The sequence below is a fragment of the Xiphophorus couchianus genome, chromosome 22, assembly GCF_001444195.1.
Source record: "Xiphophorus couchianus chromosome 22, X_couchianus-1.0, whole genome shotgun sequence".
NCBI lineage: Eukaryota > Metazoa > Chordata > Actinopteri > Cyprinodontiformes > Poeciliidae > Xiphophorus > Xiphophorus couchianus.
Genome location: NC_040249.1, coordinates 2972979 through 2985939, shown reverse-complemented (window position 1 = coordinate 2985939; position 12961 = coordinate 2972979). Strand labels below are relative to the sequence as shown.

Sequence of the window (12961 nt, the reverse complement as noted above, 5' to 3'; positions counted from 1 at the left end):
CAGGTAAGTTGAAGAAAACTGCTTAAAGCAGCTTGTTCACCAAGAGACGCAGGACAATCCGGCGCCACCAGAGAGTTCTGCTGGTCTTTTTCAACTGTGACTCGACTGGCAATTAAATTTTCTCCATAAAAACAGACAAAACAAGACAAAAAATTGCATGTGAAATATGCAGCTATTTCTTAGGCATGTGACAAGAAAGGTCCTCATCTGGCCCACGAGGCCGAATATGACACTGGTGTTAATCTGTAGCCCTGCAGGAGAAGCCGGCATACAGAGAGATCCCATTTCGTCTTTCATTTGGTCCCAGTAGGCCCCATCTCAAACAGTAGGATTAGTAGGGGCCCTTGCAGTCACTTAGTTGTCTGCTGCTGGAAGCCAAAAGCTGACAATCCACCTCTAATGGGGAAAACATAGGAGATGTGTGCATTTGTGTTTAGCAAAAATGTAAGCTATTGAAGTCATGTTTTCTTTTGTCTTAGTCCTGCAAATAAACTGACTGCACGTCGTTTTTATTAATAAATGGTCTCCGAGTGAAATTAATCTCATCATTATCAAAGTTAATGTATGGCACGTTGCCCAGAAGTGTGTGGAGGGCTGGCAACAAAATTATCAAAAAAAAAAAAAAAACGGAAAAGAAGAGACAAATGAAGATTGAGGCATTTTTCGAGTTCAAAATGAGGAAGCTGAGAAATAAATGAAAACGCCGGCTGGCAGTAAGAATGCAGTTTAAATTTAAGAGTTATGCTAAACAACAGTTTGCCAAAAGAACAATGCATGCTGGGCGAGCCATGCTGCGTAGATGGAGATGATAAAATGATGTTTTTATTAAGCTAAAAACAAGATGGCTTTGTCCACTCAGTTTCTTTGCTGTTCACACGTGTCCAGAAAATTCTTTTTGATAGTTTGTGTATCTTATTGTTCTTTGGGAGGGGTTGTCGCAAACCAGGTGTGATGTGTTATTTTCTGATTTGCCTTGAACATAAAAAGCTGAGAAGAAAACATGAGTGTGGCTCCAACTGTTTTAATAGTTATACTGATTCAACTCTTGAAATTAAAGACATATATATACTGGTGAAACACCCCACATGTAAAGATAAAAATTTGAGCCAAATAATTGTTTTATGTTAAAAAAGAAACGTAATTTTCAAACATGTTGAAATAAGTCAACAACCCTACGCTTGTAAATAAACATTTATATTTAAACTAGCAAGAGACTAATTATAATAATAATAAATATATAAAAGATATGATTTTGGTATGACAAATAAGCATTCTGGACTTTTTAAAAACAAATATAAATTTATTACTGTCCCGGTTTACAAGCATTCCAAGACACTGAAGTTAGCATTTTTTCTACTACCAATATGCAAACTTCAGCAACATAACAACATTTTTAATTACTGTAGCTAGATGAACGATAGGTCAAACTCAAAGTTCAGATTTCTTGATATAGAGGTTTTGTTTAGCTGTTGCCAGTAATAGTTCCCTTACCTGTGCAAGACAAGAGAGATTTAGCAGAAAAGTGAATAAATTCTTAGGTTGGTGTAAAGCTAACAGCTAGCAAGACTCAGCACTGCTTTCGCCCATTTAGAAAATTTGAAACGGCTCAAAGTATAAACGTCTACATCAGCTGATATCACTGGATATTAGTGGATATTAAACTGGTATAGTTAACCCTGTTTATGGATGATCAATAGTTTAATGATCACCAGAAAACTAAAGGTTCAAATAATCTTCACTAGCCAGAAATGTGCTGCAGCTGCTGCAGCTCTCTCTGGATGCGACTCTTTGACTTCGCTCAGGCTCCACATCGGCGTGTTTGCTCTCCTGGCAATGGCAGAGTCTGATGGGAGACACTGTGAGCATCTCTGGCTGCTGGGCCCGGAGATCACAGAAACAACATATGCTCACTGGCAGCATATGTTGCAGGTGGACTGAGACCTGCAACCTTTTAACCTCCTCCCACTCTCTCTCCCACTCTCAAAAGCCAACAGAATAATGTGGATTACGTATGCAAACGGACTCAGAGATCAGAGTGAATGCACCAAAAATACTGTGTTGGCAGGTTTCTTTATTTATTGTTACATAAAAGGTCAAGCACAGGTGCTGGTGCTCGCACACGCAACACACACACTGTTTCGTACACACACTCGCACCCTAAATGAGAGAGAGAGAGCGAGAGAGAGAGCGATCCCCACCTAGCAAGCGATATTTTGTATTATTCATGAGGGAGACAATATTCAAATAATCATGAGCTTCTGCTGGCTGTGCCAAACACAGTTTCTCTTCTGCTCTACAGCCCAACATAAAAGTGAGAAAGTTACAGAAATACCACCACATTTGTCCAGATGAAGTTTTTTTTAAAACAGTGTTACTTCTGTTTAACACGGGGTGAACAGTTATTGTAGAAATATTTTGCCATCATCACAGATGTTGGTGTATATGTATATGTATTTGTTCTGTTTCTGTATTCACTGCGCTTACCTGACCGTCTTTGGTGGAGAGTAAAATATTTTGCACACAATCTAATCAAGAGACACGAAGTGGTTAAATAGTTATTAGTTGAATTACAGGAAATAGGTCTGACTGACATCAGCTGGAGGCATTTCATGCATTCAGCATGCTGAGATGAGTAAGTCTTCAACAGCGTACTGCAGACAGAGCGTCTGCATGATGCAGCATGAGATTCAGTAATGTTTGACATTTGACTAGAACTTGTGTAAGGTATGTAGCACCAGAAATAGCATTCTTATACTATTTTACAAAAAACTTAAAGTGCAACTAACCCCTTAACTTATTTTGTCAATAAACTGTAGGCTGTTTACGGCTCTGTCTTTATGTTTTAGAGCAAATTTTGTAAATTTGTAAGAAAAAAGTCAAAATTTGTCTGGGGCAGGTCTATGCTTTCTCAGGGGGTTAGTTACACTGTTACATTGTTTAGTGTTGTTTATACAGTGTCAATTAGTCATCAAGATTAAATATCGATTCATCCAAATAAGTCAGAAAAACCTACATGGAAGAAGCTGCTTGAACCAGATGCAGGGAGACGACGTGACACCGCGATGTTTCCTCCTTGAACCCCAGTGGTGTGCGGTGCCATTTTTAAACATGTATAGAAATCCACACTGCCTCATCGAACCAGACTATTCTCCTGTTCTGATGACATGTCCTTGTTACTAGTTGTTCTAGAGCAAATTTAAGTTTTCTTTTTCTCCAGCAGTGGAGTGCTTCACATCTAACGTGCTAAAAGGCCAGTCCTTTTGAGAACCTTACACAACCTTTTCATGGATAAACCGTATTCCAGGTCTTTCTGACGCTCTCTGCAGGTGGTCGCTGGCTCACTAACAGGTTCTTCTGGTTATTCTATAGAGTATCATGAAACTTCCCTAGAAGTGTTTATTGGAAAATTCAGGAGGTTAGACTCAATTGCCCACCATATGTTTGGCAACAACAAGGTTGCAAAATTCTTGAGAAAGTTCTTTGCTTTTACCCAACATATTTGTCTCAATACGTTTGCAGTGACAAACTGGTTTTTAGGCGAGACTAACTATCCATGCATTGTCTGTGCCTCATTTCACTCAATATTTATTCCCTTTGTCGTTTCATTTAATTATGCACAACTTAATGTATGAACTGATTTTTTATTTTTTTTTTTTGCTACTTTTTTCCATCTGTCAATTACTCAAGTTGTAACCAAGCTCTGAAGTAAATTTCACGCCGTTGGAAACATATTTACCAAGGAAAAACATCGACTAGTTTTCAATATAAAATACTCCCGCCACTTCAACTTGTACTTTTTATGAGTTGAAGCATGAAAATCAGAGCAAACATGCAAGACAATTTTCCTGAAGAAAAGAAAAAAGAGAAATCGGAGACGGATGGAGCAGATAGATGGAGCCTTAATGGACAGAGGGCATCACTTTGAGTCAGGCGCCAGCAAGGTGGGGAAGCATCAAAGGCTCAATGTTCGATAGTTTGAACCTTAACGCAGCAGAGCTATAGCCACACTCACTGCTCACTTGCGTTTTTACTGCAGCAGCCAAGCTGGCTCCATGTATGTAAGTGTATGAGAATCCCTACAGTGCAGCCGCAGTGTGTGGACACACTCCTAAACTAACCTCCAAATAGGACACTGGAATTTTACATAACCGCCAAAATAAACTCCTAATTATGTGTCAACACTGAATAAAAAAGCTACAAGTATTCACACATCGAGCCGCAGCATCGTAAGCATGTTATAAGTAAAGCTTTTGCGCCGCATCAGTTGTCAAACATTGATTTTTGTGGAACGAGTTGCGCCGTGTAATATGTGGCCAGCAATATCTGCTGTTAGTTTGTCGACGGTGTTTCTGAAGCCCATTGGTAAGCCAGAGGCACGCGTCGTGAATCTCAGCGGGTCTGCAGTGCGACAGAGCCAACGGAGGCGGCCGGCCGCAGGGTGGAGCCAAGAGGTTCCTTCTTCTCCTCCTGGATTGGACCGGACATGGATCGGGCTTCTGAAGAGTTCTTTAATTGAGAATTCAGAGAACAATCCCATCCTGAACTGCAAGGACATTTCATTGAGTTATTTTATAGAGTTTTAGTTTGTAAAGAACTTTTTTAATTGTTTCTAAAATTTAAAAAAAGTGCTATTTATTGATATTTTGCTCCTTCTGGGAGTAAGATTGCTTATCCAAACCTGTACAAGTCTTTGTTCTGACTCACTTGCTGCCCCTCGTTGACAAAGAATGTATTGGTGTGTTGCTAAATCCTACCTGGTTAGTGCTTACGCATTTTGCCGCTGCTGGCAGGATTCGAACCTGCAGAGTAATAGCCCCAATAGGTTTTTGGGCAATGATGCTGAACCTAATATATTACCTATTAAGACATTTCAATAAAACCTGTCAAACTTTTGTAGCTCAGAGACCAGATTTATAGTTGTACTTGCTTGTGTTCATACCCAATGGATTACTTGTAGGAATTCCCCTTGGCAAAATAAAATGTTTGATTTTTTTTTTAACGTATTTGTTAAAACTGTTCCTTACAGTATAGAATGAGACTGATAATCTGGAATCTCCATTCTCTCACAGATCATACAACATTTGGCTAGAGCCTTTTCCATTTTTAGCAGCCTTTACAGACAGAAACTCAAAATGACAAGATTACCACTCCAACGTCACCATCAAATTAAACCATGTAACATCAACTCAGTAAAGTGTCTGCAGGTTTCGGTTTTTTGCTCAACCTCCTTCACCAACAAGTCAATGGAAACAAACCGGCTCAGCGGACCTCGTTTTTGTTCTCTCCGTGTTAGCTGTCCGTCACTTTGATTGGCAGACAAGTGTCAGAGTGAGGGAATGTCACAGCAAGCCGGCAAGAGAGCAAACGCCACAATGGCAATCTCAATATTTCATCTCGGCCCTTGAAGAAGGTCTCAGCACTCTCATGGTTTAAATTCTAATCGTGTTAGGCCACAGGGCATGTCATTTAGAAAGCCAGCCTCCGACTTGCCGTCCTTTTGCTTTCCGCCCCGGCCCAAACAAATTATTAGAAGATTCCATTATTTCGCCATTATGCATATGCGTTTGCGTATGGCTGGCTCTTACAGAATGGGGAGAAAGTGAATGGGTAAATAGGATTGGTTTAGCTCATCACGGACCAATACGTCTGGTCCTGGACACAGCTGGGGTCCTCCGGGGTCTTCAAATTGGTCATCATTAGGGCCATAACGTCACTGTTTTGCTTCTGCTAATGCCTCCATGCAGCTGATCGGTGTGTAAAAAGCCTTTTCTAGCTCGTTGTTGGTGGCGTGTGAGACCCTCAGACCTGAAATGACTTTTCTTCTCTTTACACTGTTAAGAAAAAACAAAAAAGAAGTCTGATCACATTCTGTAAGCTTTGGGGGATTCATATTTAATGAAATATTTCAGTGGTCTTTGTGAATATATTTATAGAAAAGAGACTCGGCATTTCAAAATTCATCCAATCGCACTTTTGACACTAACAATGTAGAAAAATGTAAGCAATGCTTTTTTTCATTTTAGATGCTACTTGTGTGGCATATTTATTTACAAACAATCATTTGTACTCATGCTGACGACGTAGAGGACGTGTAGACGCAGGCGCTCTGGTCGGGCAAAACCAAAATTAAACTTTTTGGCCTCCATGCAAAACGGGGGAGGAAAGGGGGTGAATACAAAGGCATCGCAGGCTATTCAGGTTTTTATTTGCAAGGAAAAAACATGAATCTTCTTCCTGTTTTCCTTCTAGTTCCAATTATGTTGGAATGCACTGCGGTTGTGACATAAAATGTGAAAAGGACAAGAGGTGCGACTTCTGTTTACTGTCTGGTGTAGAGGAGTGTTCTGTGAACTCTCTGAGACAATATCAGTCCCAGGTGATAAATGTAGTTTATAGGGGTGCAGCGATTTATCGGTGCCCATTTCCTTAATTTTGGGAGATCGGCAATTGGCCGATTTTTACATCTAATCCACCGATGTTATTAATCTAGGCAAAGGTCTAAAAATCCACCACCTCTTTCTCCTGTGAGAGAGGTTTGATTCACAAACCGGTCGACCAGAACATGTCTGCACATTTACAGTTAATAGTCACCCCAACTGTTCCCAATTCAGCAACTTTCTTGATATATTGAACATTTCAGACAAAACAAAACTGGTATCGGCCCTAATCGGAATCAGTAAATTAGTAATCTGCAATCGACCAGAAACATGCAATCGGCGCGTCCCTAGTAGTTTGGTCTCTGCTTATGATCCCAGTTGCAAAATAATCTCAATGGCAGAAAGGATAAAAGCACAAACACACAGCGTTATTGGCGTCATCAGCTTAGCATAAAACGCACTGTGCACAAGGCCTTTCTATTCACCATAAATGAGAGCAGAGGGAGTATTACACATCATGAAAGATATAAAGTGAATTGCACTGCATGAGGCGATAATCCATATTTCTGCCCTGGACAGTGTGTCAGGGTTATTTTTGGCATTGTCAGCTGGCTGTTTTTTAATGCCCTGCATATTTACAATGTCATGCTTTCCTATTTTACAGCCTCGGACGGATTTCCTGTGGTCTCAGGGCAATAATCGCGGCCAGTTCATAACTCTGTGGGGATTATTGATGCACTTTCACATCCACATAACACATTCCCATTTGGTGCAGCGTGGTATTAGTCAATGTACCTTGCAGCATCGGGGATGAATATATTCCCGCGGTGCGTCACTGCATGGGATATCACACCGTATCGAGTGAGAGCCTCAGAGGTTTTATCTTTGCTATAGTTATTCATCTTTTCAGTGAGGCCCAGTCAAAATTATGATCATAAATTCGATAATGTAAGCACATTTTTTAGTTTTACCTGTACTAAAATTTCAGTATTAAGACCTTCCCTGGACAGGCAGTACAGATGGTGGTCTGGGCTAATGTCACACCTCGTGGGCAGTAAAGTCCAAATAAAACTGATTGCCTCTCAGCTGCAAAAGTATTTATGGACCAACACAAAGCAGTCATATATCTGGAGCAAAGGGGGAAATTATACAGAATTTTACGAATTTTTTTTTTTTTTTTTTAACAAGCAAAAATCGGAAAGTTGTAACATTTTTCTTCACTACAGAAAAAGGTACCGGCCTCATTTAGTCTGCAGCCGTTTAACAAACATCATGAAAATTTATGTCTGTAGATGTGCAGAGTTGGTAGAGATGTGCTAAAAGACACTTTGCAACGAAAAGCGGTTCAACAAAGTGTCGATTCGAGGTTCTTGAATGTTTTTGCGCTCGACACTTTTAAAACAAAGTGAGTTTGAAAACCATGTAGAACTTTCTTTCCATTAAATACGTCTGAGATGAGGCAGTCAAACAGTTTCGCAACTAAACAGTGGTCATTTGACATAAGTATATTCAGTTAGGTGGTGAGGCGGTAGAGTGGGCGGGTCCTTGATGCAGCTGCCAGGGGTTCGATTCCAGATCTCATGACCTTTGCTATACATGGCACGGATCAGCAGGTATGCTGGGTATTTCATAAATGTCCAACATATCGGTTTCAACATCGATATTGGCCGACATTAGTCACGTTTTAACATATCGTTTTAACATTACAAACCGATGTTCGTTTCCATATTGTTGCCATTTGTGTGTGTGTTTTGGATGGAGCTGCTCATGTGGCATTTGTTCGGTCAAGTTGTAATGATGCAGCGCAGAATTATGGGATATTTAACTGAAGCAAAGAAGCAATGTAGGCATCGTGGTCACTTTAAAACAGCACCAAAGCATATGCAAATATATATACTATATACAATCTCTAAATATCGGAGATCAGCCACAACAGCAGTGATACCGATATGTTAAAACATGACTAATGTCAGCCAATATCGATGTTGAAACTGATATATTGGACATTTATAAAATACCCAGTATACCTGCTGATCCGTGTCATGTAGAGCAAAGGTCATGAGATCTGGAATATTAATTAATATTGGATATTGATATCAGCCCAAATTTTCACATTGGTGCATCTCTAATACATATTTATATATACAGTATGTGTGTGGCTGATTTTAAAGATCTAGTCAAATTTGTTATATTTGAAATGATTTGTCTGATCTTATTAACTGCTGTGGGTGGGTGGGTGGATGGATGGATGGGTGGATAATCAAACTAAACATCTGGTGAAATATTGTGATGATTGTGTATTTTAATAATGCAACAAACACATACTCAAAAACCAAATAAGTAAGTGTTTTTATTTGTAAGGTTTTGTACACAACATAGAAATGTCAATTATCAAAATTTTATTGGCAAACCTAATGGTTCCATACAGTAACAGTTGTCTCCAGCAAAGAGATTTTAAATATGCTGATTGGAAGTGGAGACGGTTAAACAACATGGGGTGGTGCACACTTTACCACTGCTCAGAAACAACAACAGAAACAGAAACGTCTACCTGAATTTCCAGCATCGCTCCCGTCTCCTGACCAGGACAAGCCTGATGCACATTTAGCCTGGAGCTGCAGCGCCCCAAGTAGATTCACTCCCTGCAACAGCAACGCCGCCACTTATTCCCTTCACTATCCAGTCTGCTCCGTCCGCACTTGTTACAAAGTGAAGCCTCGTGTCAGTAAATCAAGTCAGAGGGGATCATTTAGCCCTAATGGCTCAACTACAACTGGACCCCCTGTTAAACCGACAACAGGCCCCTCAGCGCTGCAGCAGAGTGCAGCAAAATGTCACCTCTGAAAATTAGCCATCAAGCGGGGGCCAATTTTCCCCCGAGCTAAATTGCTAAATAAGTAGCCGGGCCGTAATAGGTAGCAATCTGGGGGCTAATCTGATGAGATCATTTGGAAAATGTTGGACTGGGGTTTTGAGAGCGCCAGAGTGGAGCTTTGTATGCGAAAGTGTGTGCCTGCCTGGGTGAATTGTACTAAACCGGTTGTACTTTTTGGCCATTACAAGTAATAAAAAAAAAGAGCCACCTGTGATGGATGTACATGTGTGGGCATTCGTTTTATTTATCTGTTTTGTGGGGATTGCGAAGGCACACATTAACACGTTTCTGACGGTGCACCAAAGTGTGACAAAGCCCCGTGTCATCTGGTCTCCGGCTGCGACAGAAGAATTGTTTGTACTCAGCTGGAGAGTCACGTGACGGCCGGCATCCGGCGTAATGTGTCGGGGAAGGAGGGCGAATGTTATTGTCGCCGGGCACCAGATGCCAGCTGGCAGAGGCACAAAGGGAATCGACACGGAGCGCGTTGTACAATTGCTGTTATTGATGGCTGAGCCAACAGAGAAGGTCTTCACCGTCAGGAAGCGCACAAAGCCGGATTCATGCATGTACATGCAGACGTAACGCCATGGCAACACAAGAGAAAATGTGCATGTTGTTCGCTTATTGAAAACACACATCGCTCTGAAAGATATTGATATTTGGGCGAGAAATCTCGTGTAATTACACAAGAAAGGCTCAACGTCAACGTTGAAAAGCACGACAAAAAAAAGCCTGGATGACGACTTTTCCTTTGTTTCATTGCTACAGTTTCTTGTAACTGTACCTCCTCATTATCTCTTGACCCATTTTTAATTTTTTTTTTTTTTTTACACGGCCATAATTGTTATTAAATCTGTACAGAATGAGGTCAGTTGCTGGAACCATTCACCACTGTGCTTAGTAATTAATGTTTTACAGTGAATATCTCATTAGGACAGACAAAGGTCGATAATAGGAAGCTGAGTCGGTGAGAAAAGGGAGCAACAAAACCAGTCTGGTTTTATTGTGCTTCGAGATTCATGGGGATGTATGGCAGAGCTGACATGTCTGAAAATAGTTATATTTTTTTGTATAACATGCCTTATAGCAGCCAGCAACACATTACAGTGGAGCAATCTTAATTCAGTATTAAGGGACTTTAATGCTATCTACTGTCTGAAAATCATCTTTGCTAAAAGCTTGGATAAAATTTGAAGTTTAATTTTTAATTCATCAAAATATTTTTCTTTTCCTTTCTGTCTCTGATAAAACCGAAAGTCAGAAAATGATTTAGATAAGATGTCATGATATGCCTGCGTGTTTTGTACATCGGTTGTTTTTTTTTGTTGTACTTTAGCTAGAGTAAAACTCCCTTGTGTCAAATAGAATAACCTTAATACATTATGAAACTACGAATTAAAACAAAAAAGAGCAAAAAGTAGACGTGTGCGATACTGCATGTTTTTGGTAAATACAGAGCCAGTATTGCAGATACAGGCACTTTTTAAGTTTGATATAGATACAAACCTCTGACCATTAGCTATTTTTGTAGTTTTTCTTGTGACTTTTTTTTTCAAACCTAGAATTTTAAACATAATTTGTGCGCATTTTCCCTCAATGAAGCACGAAAAAATTGTAAATCCAGAGCAAATCGAAAACAAAATCTTTTTTGAGGAAGATTTGAGAAAACGCAGTGCACAAATAAAACAACATTTCAAGAGGCAATCTGAAACTAAAATATCAATCTTACCATGCTAGTATCAATCCGATACTGGTACCAAATTGGTATCAATATCACTGATATTTTGAGATCAATCTGCATAAAAAGTCAAGACACTGGAAAAAAAATATCACCTACAATCTGTCCAGAATAACAGGTAAAAATAATAATGTATTCTTCCTTTAGGGTAAAATATCTTGTACCCGTATTTTCCCCTCTACCTATTACTGGAAAATGACTGTCGGTGTCACATTGTGTGAGCTGTGTCTCTCCTCCTCCTGTGAACGACTAAAGGGGAAGGATTGTGAGTTTGAAAGAGTGCTTCTATTGGTGAAGCACCTTCTTTGATCTGACAGACCTGAGCCAGACCTCAGAGGCCTCATCTCCCTCGATAACAAGACAAAGAGGATAAACGTGTTGATAGTGGCAGACGGCGCAGGAATTCTGGGCAAATGTGTCAAATTAGTTCTCGCGTCTCGGCTTCATTCCTCTCCACCTCACTGTGATCTCTTGTTCCTCTCACTCTGCTGCACCTTACACCCACGTCATTTTACCCCTCACTCCTCTCTCATACGTCCCGTAATTCCTCCTGTGACCCCCGTCTTCTGTGTCTTTCTCCACCCGTTTATCTGTACTTGTAAAAATGAAAGGGGATTAAAGCGTAGAAATCAAGCAACAACAACAAAAAAGTGGTGATCTGATCAATGATAATGACCAGATTTCTGAAATTATTGTCAATATGTGTATTATTTGCTGTATCAGCCACATTTAGAGATCTGTATTTGTTTTTTCATGACTCATGAGTTCAGAGATTAGACAATGCGTCAAAAGACTCCCTGCGATGAAAATATGCTCCTGATCAAAATCTCAAGACTGGGAAGAAATCACAAGTACAATTTCTAGCATAAAATTGCTCGGGTAGATAATAACAAGGCTGAGTAGGCAAAAAATGCACAAGGCAAACAAATGCAGTGGACAAGTTACACATTTAACGCCAAACAAACTGTCCATCAGCTGATGAAAAGTTGATCAGACGTTTAAAACTTGTGGACATGAATCTGACTTTCATGCTAGTTTCTGTGAAACTCAAAAAGGCAAAACAGGCTTCCTGTCTTTGAACATGGCAAGTTGGTTGAATTGCACAAGCAAGGTCTCCAGCAAAGAGCCATTGATCAGTTGGGCACAGTAAGTCATTCTGAAGTCACAGGATATTAAAGACAAAATACAATTCTTGACGTAAAATTAACCATCCCACATCTTAAGAGATGGGGTCATTTCAACCCTGCACGTTTTTCACTCTGTGCGCGGTCAGGCGGTGTTGCACTGATTTCACCTGCACTTTTACGAGTGTTTTCTTGTGTTGTTTGGAGAATTTATGTTCTGATGGGACAACACTCCTGCTTCCCCGTTGTCCGACCATCATTCTCAGGAAATGCCGACTGACTCTAGACGTTCACAGAGTGCAGTACTGGCATCCATATTTTTTGGTGTGGTATTGGTGCCAAAATTAAGACTATTGCGCACCTGGCGGAGGCTACTTCCACGTCGCAGGAGGCTATATCCCTTTTGAATGCAACGACCCGTAACTAAGCAACCACCAAAGTGGCCGGTGCTGGCAAATGAGAAGGAGCGTACTCACTTGCATTAGCTTTGGAGAGGCTAACAACTAGCAGCCTAGGGCTGGTCGTCCACTGGATTCCTCTGTTAGCCGTTAAGCATGAATAGGTTAGCGTTAGCTATGCTGGCCACTAGCAGGCCAAGGCTGGTCACTCACAACTGACTTTCTTTCAAGGAAACTTCATCAATAAAACTGATTGGCATACAATACGTAAAATCTCCATACATTAGATGATTTGACTTTTTTTTTGACAGTTTCCAAAGTACAAGCACAAACATACCGGATAATACCGAGCTCAAATTGGCTTTGACAGATAATTAGTGGCTTCTTTGCTTAATTATGTTGCATTAGCATATTTATAACATGGCACTGCTTAAGATGAGGCCATC

General features: G+C 40.3%; 1 long non-coding RNA gene across 1 annotated transcript in view; it reads right to left on the bottom strand.

Moving 5' to 3' along the window:
• Window positions 1-1940: 1940 nt before the first annotated feature.
• LOC114137442 (uncharacterized) overlaps window positions 1941-12961 on the bottom strand; it is a 48806-nt gene continuing 37785 nt past the window's right edge. Inside the window, exon 3 of the long non-coding RNA XR_003593993.1 lies at window positions 1941-5831. This is a non-coding gene — a long non-coding RNA (uncharacterized LOC114137442). The remainder of the gene's footprint in view (window positions 5832-12961) is intronic.